The sequence below is a fragment of the Danio rerio genome, chromosome 7 (assembly GCF_049306965.1).
Source record: "Danio rerio strain Tuebingen ecotype United States chromosome 7, GRCz12tu, whole genome shotgun sequence".
In the NCBI taxonomy this organism is placed as follows: Eukaryota; Metazoa; Chordata; class Actinopteri; order Cypriniformes; family Danionidae; genus Danio; species Danio rerio.
Window position 1 is genome coordinate 56,726,696 of NC_133182.1, and position 11,174 is coordinate 56,737,869.

Genomic DNA, 11,174 nt, shown 5'->3' on the forward strand with positions numbered 1-11,174 from the left:
TGTACAGTTCCTTATACAGCATCGATGTTGTAATGTCATTAAAATACATTCAGTTAAATAAACTTTAGCATTTATTTGGTTGCTCAAGCGTAAAATTAGACAGAAGCTGTTTACTCACACGCGCTCGTCAGAATCGGCAGGCTAACGCATAAGCTCCATTAAACATACTGGGGTCAAATAAATGCTCATATTATAAAGATATGGCGATAACACTCAGCTAGTGGAGATCGCTCATTTTTAAAGAAAATAGAAGAGTCCTATTAGCATACTTTGGCATATACCCCGTTGTGATAATGATTTAGAAAGTAATATATTGCTTTGTAAACATTATAATTAACATTTCATGAGTCTCCCCATGCAGTAAGTTGAGAAATTATTTGTTTATGATCAATTTTAAACATATTACACGATAAGTTAGTTTTATACAGAGTCATGTTGTACACAACCATTTTTGGGCTTGCTGCATAACAAATACCAAACATTTTTAACAATTTATAAAATTAATCACTTGCATCATGTATGAGGCATAGACATATATATTGTGATCATGATTTTCGAAAGTAATAAAACGCTTTGTAAACGTTATAATTACCATTTCATGGGTCTCCTCATGCAGTTGAATAGAGCGCTTGGACCCGGAAGCCGCTTCGCGTGACGTCACACTCACAAGCGGACTGGCTTGTTATTCCTAAATTTGGCGCGCCGAGACCAGGGATTGCGGGCGCTACTAAGTGGAAATGTTCCGTGCGCGGGGGGTGGATGAGACCGTAGCGGAGACGTGCTCACGCTGTCATGGCGAATTGGCCGATGGTGGCGCTTCGCCTGTAGAGCGGTGGCCTGGCACTCGCTTGATCTGGGCCGGTGGTTTCCAACTGGGGAGCGGCTCAGGTTTGTTGCCGGTGTCTGAAAGAGCGGCGGCGTGGCGGGCCTAAGTTAAGACCACGGACTCTGTTGATATGCTCTGCCGATTGCTGATGCGCTGGACGTCGGCTTGGAGTTTGCAAGAGGAGCCGTGTCATCCTCATGGAAATTTGCTGTTTGGACGAGGCTACCGCGATTGGATGTGCCAATGCTGAAGTCGTGAGATGCTGCAGGTAAGACAGCTTTGGTATATATAGGCGTTGCTCAGAAACTGATTTGATGATGGGATAATTGTCAATGACGTATTCGATACTGAAACTTCTGCGCATGCTCCTCCCGAAATTTGTTTACAAACATCACTTGGACTGTGAGTGAAACCAGTGCATCTGGAGAGGAAACCCAAACAAACACGTGGAGAACATGCAAACTTCACATAGAAATGCCAACCGGATTGTTGATAATAAATACATTTATATTATATGAAATAAAATTATTTAAAATTATTTACAATATAGGCAGCCATGTCCAAACAGTTAGAAAGTTGGACTTTTGGTTAAAAGGTCACAGGTTCGAGTCCCAGCCCCAGCAGTAATTGTAGGAGATGGTAATGCATAAACACTGTTTTCAACACCATGGTTAAGGTATCTAAAGCAACACACAGATTCCCCAACTGCTCCCCGTACACAGCAATGCATGACAACGTTGTGAATGTGTGTGTGCTTACTGCTGTATGTGCGTACTTTGATGGCCAATTCAGTGCATAAGAAACCTTACTTGGATATGTGTCATAATATTTTACTTTACCCGTATTATATATATATGGCGACACAGTGGCTCATTGGTTAGCACTGTCACCTCACATCAAGAAGGTCGTTGGTTCGAGTCCTGGTTGAGCCAGTTGGGTGCTCCAGTATCCCCCACACTCTAAAGACATGCGCTATAGGTGAATTGGATGAACTGAATGGGTTGTAGTGTATGTGTGTGAATGAGTGTGTGTAAATGTTTCCCAGTACTGGGTTGCAGCTGGAAGGGCATCCGCTGCCTAAAACATATACTGCATAAGTTGTCGGTTCATTCCACTGTGGCGACACCTGATGAATAAAAGGAACTAGGCCAAAAGAAAATAAATGAACGTATATACCTATAGTAATATTCAAATAACAAATTGTCAATTAACATTACCAATGGCTTTAAAACATTGGTTTACCTGTTAAGACTACAATATTAAAATCAACTGACTGATTTACACTGATGATACAATAACATTTTCTTTAAGTTACCTTCTTAAATCTGTTGCATCAGCAGTGTTTATTTCTATCTTGTAAATGCGTTTGAATTCGTTTTATTTTTTGAATAATATCTCTCAATCTTTATAAGAGAAATGAACTGTTGACTCTCTCTTGAGAACTCATTTTCTCATTTTTCGTGTGAGTATATCAAGCATTGTGAAACCACTTAACCTGATCTTAACCAGATTGGATTTGTTTGGTTTTGTCAACCCGAAATGAACTCTGCAACCTGGAGTTTGTTCAACTTGTTTTTATTACTATTTACACAAGCATTTTTGGATGTTTCAGTGTGGACGAGAAATGTATAAAGAGGTTTGACCAGAGGAGAAATGATCATGCCCTACTGAGCTGGGTTTCTCTCTAGGTTTTTTCCTTCACTTCTGTCAATTGGTGAAGTTTGTTCCTCACCTCTATTGCCACTGGCTTGCTTGGATTGGGACTTGGGAGCTGTGCATTGATGCATTTGCTCTTTAGTGTTTGGACCTTCAGCAGTAAAAATGAAAACACACTGAACTCTGAATACTGGACTGACACGTTCTCAATTTACTAGAACGTCTTTGCTACGCTGCTTAAACGACAATCTATATTGTAAAAGGGCTATAGAAATAAAAAACAATTGAATTGAACTTCCTGAAAATAGCCAACCTGATTGACTGGTTAAGTACAATTTCTAGTAACATATTCTACAGCCAATGGTCTTGGTAGAGCCTCCTTGGTAGAGCAACTGACTCCTATGCAGCAGGTCACCAGTTTGATACAGTGGGTTGAGTGATGTAGGACTGACAGGGTTACATTGGTGCTGTGACCCAGATGGAAGTGAGGTTTAGGGGGTGAGTGTAGTGGAGGCCAGCCAAGTAGGTGCTGTGCAGGTAAACCTCACTCCTATGACCTCTAAATGTGCTCTAGTGACAGATGCTAGAGGCTATGGTCTCTAGCCTCCTTGCTAGAGCAACAGACTACCATGCGGAGGGTCACCGTTTCGATACCAGCTCAGAGCAGGTTGGGTGGTGTTGGACCAGTGGAGTTTCATTTACAATAAAAAAAAAAAGTTTACAATATAGTGATCAATCCAACCATGATTTAAATTAATTTCTTTTGCTACTGCTAAGCATGGTATGCTGAATTTCATGATAATGCACATATCTTTGTAAAAATAGTTTAGTTTACTGATCAAATGGGTAGCAGGTTCCTGGATTCATAGTTCAACACTGAACTCAGCCTTCTGTCATGAATATATCATGAATACGTGCTTTTTATTGATGAGGTGCCATGTAAAATTATTTATACAGACATCCCAGTGAGACACAATTTCATTATTAGAGCTATTGAAAGATATTCAAGAATTTGGTTTGAGATACATAAACAAGATGTATTTATATATTTATAGTTACCTCCCTATAGTTATAGTTACCTCCCTTGGCTCATTGCATTAATTTCATATGGTCTCTTTCTGTCTACGCTGATAAATTTGGCTGAAAATAACCTGCAATGTGGATCATGTTTGATGCTGATAGTCAAAAAGCTAGACTGTTGATGGAAGATGCACTGCAGAGCATCTAACAATTACAGATACATATAAAGAGAGAGAGAGAGAGAGAGAGAGAGAGAGAGAGAGAGAGAGAGATAAATGGCATATAAAGTTAATGGCCATGTTGCCCTAATAAAAGGGTCCCTGTTTGTGTGAGTGCATCTGTTTAGCCATACATTTTGTGTAGAAATGGAGTGTCCATTAAAGAATACCAACACTCTTGGCCTTGGCTGGCTCTCAACCGGAAAGTAGCTTTTATGAATGACTCCTTAACAACCGCTGAAAGCAAAAGCAGCTGAAGTTTTTCTTTCTCTCCGGTATTTTTGCGTGCACCTGCTTGGCACAGACAAGCCCTTGGAAGCTCGGGATCTTAACCGAACTCTAGAAGTTAAACCGTCCCCATCTGTCAGCACCTCACACAGATGCATAGCCTCTCTATCTCTGTCGCTCTGCCTGCTTCTCGCGTTTTTTTTTTTTTCACCGCCGACTTGGAGCAAATTCAAGTCTGTCAAAGCACACCTGCTAAATTGAGTGCGTCGTCTGACATACACAAACTCCCAAACAGCCATTCACATAACACACACTTTCACTAAGTGTTGATAATATTTCTTGGATGATGTCCATACGCTATTCTCCGAGTGTGTAGCAAAACATCTATCATCTCATCTGCCGATAGTCAAGCAGATGTCGAGATGTGTGGATTCCCTTACAAGGTACATCAGCCAAGATGCGGTTAACAGGTGTCATTCATATTTCCGTGTAGCAGTGGGAAAATTTGCTTATGTATTCTGCCGGCGTCCCCTCCTAAGAGCGATTCCATTTAAAGCAGGTGCAGGTGAGTAAAATTCCTTTAGCGGCACAAAATGACCATGACAAATTGTGAGAGTTGGAAAATTTGGAACAGGTGCATAATGTGGTTCCTTTCTGTTTTTGCGTACACACTCACCCCCTACTTTCTCGGAGCTTGCACAGCCGCTGTGCTGCTCTAGATAGGCGCCACCCTGGGTAGAGGACAGATGGAAACGATGTGTCCCCGCTGAGAGGTTTCTCACAGCTGTGTGCCATCCATAGAGCCATGGAATGATGACAGCCCACCATGAGAGAGAAAGACACTTTTTTGTTGTTGTTGGTGGCATTTTTACAAACAAATTAACTCTTATGATGCTGTATGTTCCCAGCCATTATTTGCTAAAATTACAAAAAAAATCTGAATTACTTAAAAGTGCAATTGAATAAAAATCTGTATATACTGCACTAAAGCAATATCAGTACATGGAAATTACATTCTGTGAGCCTCATTGAGTTTGAGAACATTTTCTTATTCTAAATCCCATTAGTGTGAACTCCTGGTGAATACCAGGCCAATCAGAACAAAACACTGACTCTGATGTTGATGATACACAGAGCAACTTTTTTGAGCAATTTTGCAAAGCAATGTTGCTTGGTTGCTTTTGTAATGATCAACAATATCAGTGCTTCCCACAGGGAAATTCCCTGAAATATACTTGCGGTGGTAGCTGGATTAAGCAACTCTTTTTACCCACAGCACATAAATAGTTAACTACATGCACCAAACAAAACATTATTAGATTTTTTAACATTATTTAAATTTATTAAGAAATTCTTTTCAATAGGTTAAAGAAAAAAAAGAAAGAAATCCACTATTTCTCTTACTTTAATGCTATTCAGGAACATTTAGCACAGTATTGCCAAAGCATTTTAGATGTACAGTATAAAATATACAATATATTAACATCATCATTTAATTATCATCAAATAAATTAAAATGAGAAATATATGACAGAAAAGAGGAATAAAAAAGACAAAATCTCTATAATTGATACTATTTACAAGAATAAAACATGTAGATTATTTTAATGAGTAGCCATTCTTAATGGTATACAAATATTTTGCATCCAATTTAGATCTAATTTCATCCTCTCTGACTGTTTAATATGTTTTTCTGAGTCATTTACATAAATTACAGAATGAATTATTTAATGTTTCTCTCGCTCTCGTGGCTGTGTGTTTACATTTGATGACAGCTTTAGAAAGCGAAACCAAAAACAAATTCTGAACATTTTAGGAGATTTGGGAGGATGCATTGTGACGTTCAGAAAAGATGCGTCTCTTTGGAGAGCATGTGAGACTCTGGGAGTTCTGAAAGATCTTGGGCACACAGTAGCTACAATATGGGTAAACGAGAAAAGATTTTCCACTAAATTGATCACAGATGTTTGGTTATATTGGGCGGATACAAAAAAGAATGATAATAATAGAACAAAAAGTTAAGGTAACTCAAACCATTTGAGGAATCCGATTGCAACAAAACCATTTAAGTTCAAAAACTTATTCTAACGAGTACTGTGAACTGTACTGGGAAAATAAAATCGGAAGCATTCAATATTGTATCTGTAACCTATTGTCCTAATTAGTTACCCTGTGTCTCACTTAGTTGCCCATTTTTGGGATTATTTCCCAAAGTTTCTCAGCAACATTGCTCAAAACGTTGCCCTGAGTATCATCAGGATACTCCAGGCAGCATTTAATTGGCCACAATGTTTAGTGAGACAACAATGATTATTATACTTATTAAACTTATTATTAAGTTTCAGCCTGTATTATACTTATAACGTATGTGGGAGTCTTATTTTGAAAATGGGACAGATCTTTAAGTAAGATTAAGCAGTTCTGTGAAGCTGCCAGCAATGCTTGACCATGAAGCGTCTCACAGCTCTCAAAATGCGTAATATACAGATTTCAAATGTATTCAATGCCGCCTTGAAGAGGCATAATGTATGTTTAAATGTCTTTTGCTATTGTAACATGTATATATTGTGAAATTTGCTGCTGCTTGTGTTTTTAATGAAGCAACAGACACATATACATGTTTGTAATGAGGCAATAAACACATGTAAACAGCTGACTATAAGTGTTTAATTGATGTTAAAGCACTCTAACATCACTCAGCTCAAACTGTGATTTGTCTGTAGTATTATTATTATTATTATTTTATGTGGAGGTTGATCATACATCCTCTTTTTCTCATTCCTCTTTTGGAGCTTAAAACTGTGTCCGGCCGGGATTTAGAAACCTCCTAAAATGTAGGGGTTTAACATTTTGACGCTTGAAATGTAGTAGTAGGTTGCATCTGTATTTGCAGCTTCAATCTGAAAGCTCGGTTATGTGTATATTATGTTTGTAAAATATTTGATTTAACATTCACAAGATATTGGACAAAGTGCAATGCCAATAAAGAGAAAAACATAGCACCCCCTCCCACACACACACACACACAATACTCACGTTTTTAAAAGGCCAGTGACATTAATATATAGGTTACAAATAAAGATGAGGATTTACAAACTTAAAGCCCCATTGAGGTTTTAGCTTTTTCTGTGAAGTTTCAAGACATAGTTGTTCCATTTCTATGACATAAAGCAACTTATTTAACCATCTCTGATAACCGGGAGCTTTTGAAGATTTCCTGGTAGATCATCTTTTTAGCTGTAATCATGCCAACCATAAAGGCTTGCTGTTGGGTTAATGGCAAGGTGTTCATTACATTAGAATATCCACAAATTGCAATTATAGTCAGGTTGGATATGAGTTTCATTAGCACTGGAAAACAATTAAAAAATGTTGCATTAAATCTCATGAAGAAAAGGACAAAACCAAAGTTAATGTGCCATTGTGTTTTCTGCCCCAACACATCTGTCACTTTTAAGGGGTACAGAGGGAATTATTTTACTTAATCTGGTTTTAGGAAAGGGAAGGCAATGTAAAACTTTAAATGTGATTAATTCATGTCTCGCATTTATTAAACCTTTCTTTATTCTCAACAGGGCTTCTTCCAAAACCTCATCAGCCACTTCTTCAATCAAATCTATAGCCCAAGCTGTCTTAATGTGCATGGTGCATATTGGTGCACAAACAAAGCTTGATATCAGATGTCTAGTATCAGGGTTAGAGGATAGAAGATTCTGAATACAGACTAAAACTTTAGGTAATTAGTAAAATGTATTTATCTGATTCAAAATCCTTAACGAATTCCTTACCACAAAATGACAACTTCATTGTTGTTGTTTAATTGATTTATACTCTGTAAAAAGCAATGTTGGGAGAGAGAACTCCGAAATGGCCTTGGCATAGACCCATAATGGAAAGGTAGTTATATGTTTGTTATTGACTGATTTTAGCGATGTCTTGTAGGGATGGAGCACTTCAAATCCTAGAGAACATTTAATTGGTCAGAAGATCAGATGAGAAATTGAAGTGCAAAAAAGTCAATGATTTATATTGTTAAATTTGTTAATACAGAAATATTATATATTTATTTAAATAACTTTTTGAAATGTGCTTCATACTGTAAACATTTATTTGAACTTAATTATTCATTTAAAACTTTAGCACTGACTCTTGATTCCGCTTAACTTGCATTTTAAGGCGTAGTAAAATAGTTGTTGTATGCAAAAATTGACTGAATTCTACAGTATATTAATGCACCAACTTTAGTTTCTCGAACAAAGCAGTGCTGCAGTAATCGCTGGATGTTTAAATATTCTTATATGCACTTATGCCAATGCTTGTCTTATGATTAATTAATTGTCAGTTCTTTTGAGCTTAGCATCATGAAGGGGCACATCTACTCTTTTTTTATTGTTGCCTCATTAAAAGGTTTTCAGGTAAGGGAGTCTGTTCTAGTTCGATCTAGTTTGCCCAAACTGGTTCTTTCCGGCCCACGGGTGAAATAAAATCAATTGTATTTCCTTAATTAGCTTGACTTTGCATCCAGTCTCATAACTACAATCAATACTGAAATAGAAAGTGAAGGTAAAAGTCATTTTATGAAAATTGATTTGTGAGTGGGCTCGCAATATTGCATTGCAGAAGCATGAGTAGGTGTTTACAAGTACCTCCCTTCACTGAAATATACAGTACAGATATGTACAGCATAGCATCGAGGTCATCTAACAAATCCTGCAGAAAAAGACTTCAGATGAAAAGGTACAGGTATACAGAAGATAATGTTGTTATTTAAAAAAAAATCATGACTGAATAAATGAATTATTTTTTAAAAATTCACCTCTGTATCCTTCTCCATGGTTTCACCTGGCAACCTTACAAAGACTCCACAATGCAAACACACATTCCGATGTCTCTTTCTGGAGTCTTGTTAGCCACTTCCTCAACCATGGATCTTCAATCTTATTTATTTTTTGTGTGTTGTTTTTTGTATTGTTATGTTACTGTACGTACAGTATTACTCTTCATCATCTATTGATTTGCTTTAATAAATGACTTTTTACTTCCTTTGAACTTTTTACTTTCATCGTGGATTACATTGTGTGGAAACAATTATGATGGCCCACTTGAGTATAAGTAGACTGTCTGCTTAATATCTGTTGATACTGCTCTTTCAACAGACATGTCAACTTACACTAACTCTAACCCCAACCCCAACTCCAACTCCAACCTAACAGTCTACTTATAATCTAATGAGAAATAGTTGGCATGTAGATTCAGTGTAACTTAATTCAACCAACAGGCCATCAAAATAAAGTGTGACCCATTGTGTTCTAACAATGCCCCTTGATTCTCTGACGAGATAAAAGCTTTACTTTCATTCATTTGTTTTCCTTCAGCTTAGTCCCTGATTTCTTGTTTATTATGCTGGAATTAGTCATCAGAAAATGGGTACATAGTGTTTATAAAGGGATGGACATGGTCAGCAACAATACTCAGGTAGGTTGTGGCATTGCCCATAGTGTGCCAAGGAAATATCCTCCACGGCATTACACCACCACCCGCAGCCTGAACCGTTGATACAAGGCAGGATAAATCCATGTTTTCATGTTGTTGACCCCGAATTATGACCCTACCATGCAAATGTCGCAGTAAAAATTGACACTCTTCAGACCAGACAATGTTTTTCCAATCTTCTATTGTTCATTTTTGGTGAGCCTGTGTGAATTGTAGCCTCAGTTTCCTGTTCTTAACCGACAGGTGTGGTCTTCTGCTGCTGCAGCCCATCCGCCTTAAGCTTGGATGTGTGTGTTTATTCAAAGATGCTCTTCTGCATTCCTTGGTTGTAACAAGTGATTATATGAGTTACTTTTGCTTTTCTATTAGCTCAAACCAGTCTAGCCATTCTCTTCTGACCTCTAGCATGAGCAAAGCATTTGCACCAACAAAACTGCCGCTAACTGGACATTTTCTCTCTTTTGGATCATTCTCTGTAAACACTAGAGATGGTTTTGCGTGAAAATCCAAATAGATCAGCAGTTTCTGAAATATTCAGACCAGCCCGTCTGGCACCAACAACCATGCCATGTTCAAATGTGTTATGTGTTTGACTGATTACAAATTTGCGTCAACAATCAGTTGGACAGATGTCTCAACAACCTATCTACTGTATTTTTAAATACTGTTAAAGAGGTTTAATATGAACCAGTTAGATTTATTTAATACCATTTATTGATATTTAAATGAGTAACTGATATTTAATCATCATTTTCTGTCATTTCGTGTTGTGTTTGGTCAAAATGAAGTCAAATTGTTTGTTGCCTCACATGTTCTTGACATGGTGTTAGGCCAGCCTGATCTCACGAGAAAACGTGTTTTACTTTTTGTCAGCTTAGTGGCTAATTGATATGAATTTGTACGAGTTCAGTCGTATGAAAATGTATGATTTTAAAAAGGAGGAGTGGCACCCAACCCCGCCCCTAAACCCAACCATCAATGAGTGATGAGAAAATCATACCAAATTGTATGAATTAGATCATATGAATTCATACAAATTAGCCACTAAATCAAAAAGTTATGAATTGCTGTGAGATTGCGATGGGTTAGGCAGGACAACTATTTAACAAGTGTTTTGTATTGCTTATATATATTTTTATCTTGTATTTACTCCTGTCCTCTTGAACAGAAAGCTGCATGTTCTCAGTGAATTTTGCCCTGTATGAAAGGCATGGACATGTCCTCTTATGTCTGCTGGTTTTAAGCTTACGTCTTCCTGTCCTGGGTCTGTGAGGCCCTCGGGTTTCACCGCTGTCCCTCTTTTGGCTTGTTTGGTTATCAGGCTCCTTCCAGCCACGCCGCACAGTGTTGCTAAGCACAGGCTGTGTTTGTTTCACTTATCCACAGGCTGCGTGCCCCGAGTCAAGCCTGGTGTGAAGAAGCCTGATAAAAACAACAGCCAGTCAGAGCGCAGCCAAGCAGGCCCAGTGCCAGAGGAATCTGAGTATCCTTCACACTAACAGATAGGGCACCGCACACTCACTCGCACACGTGCCATTACTGCCTCATGAATACAGCACACATCCTTCATCTCCAGTCAATGTAGTAAGAAAAAAAAAGTCATTCGCTTGCTAAAAATCCCTTTAATGCACAGCTTTGGCTTGAGATGAGCTGATCAGTCTTAAAGTCTCAATACCCTGCATATTGATGTTGTGTCAAGAAAATCAATTAACACTTTAGTACGCTTCTTTATT

General features: G+C 38.0%; 1 long non-coding RNA gene across 1 annotated transcript; it reads right to left on the reverse strand.

Annotated features, from left to right (window-relative positions):
* Positions 1-3,366: 3,366 nt before the first annotated feature.
* Positions 3,367-10,868, reverse strand: LOC141375139 (uncharacterized). Its single transcript, XR_012382716.1, has 3 exons — positions 10,691-10,868; positions 4,625-4,732; positions 3,367-4,526 (listed from the first exon to the last, which is right to left on the reverse strand). It is a non-coding gene; the product is annotated as an uncharacterized lncRNA (long non-coding RNA).
* Between the last annotated feature and the right edge of the window lie 306 nt (positions 10,869-11,174).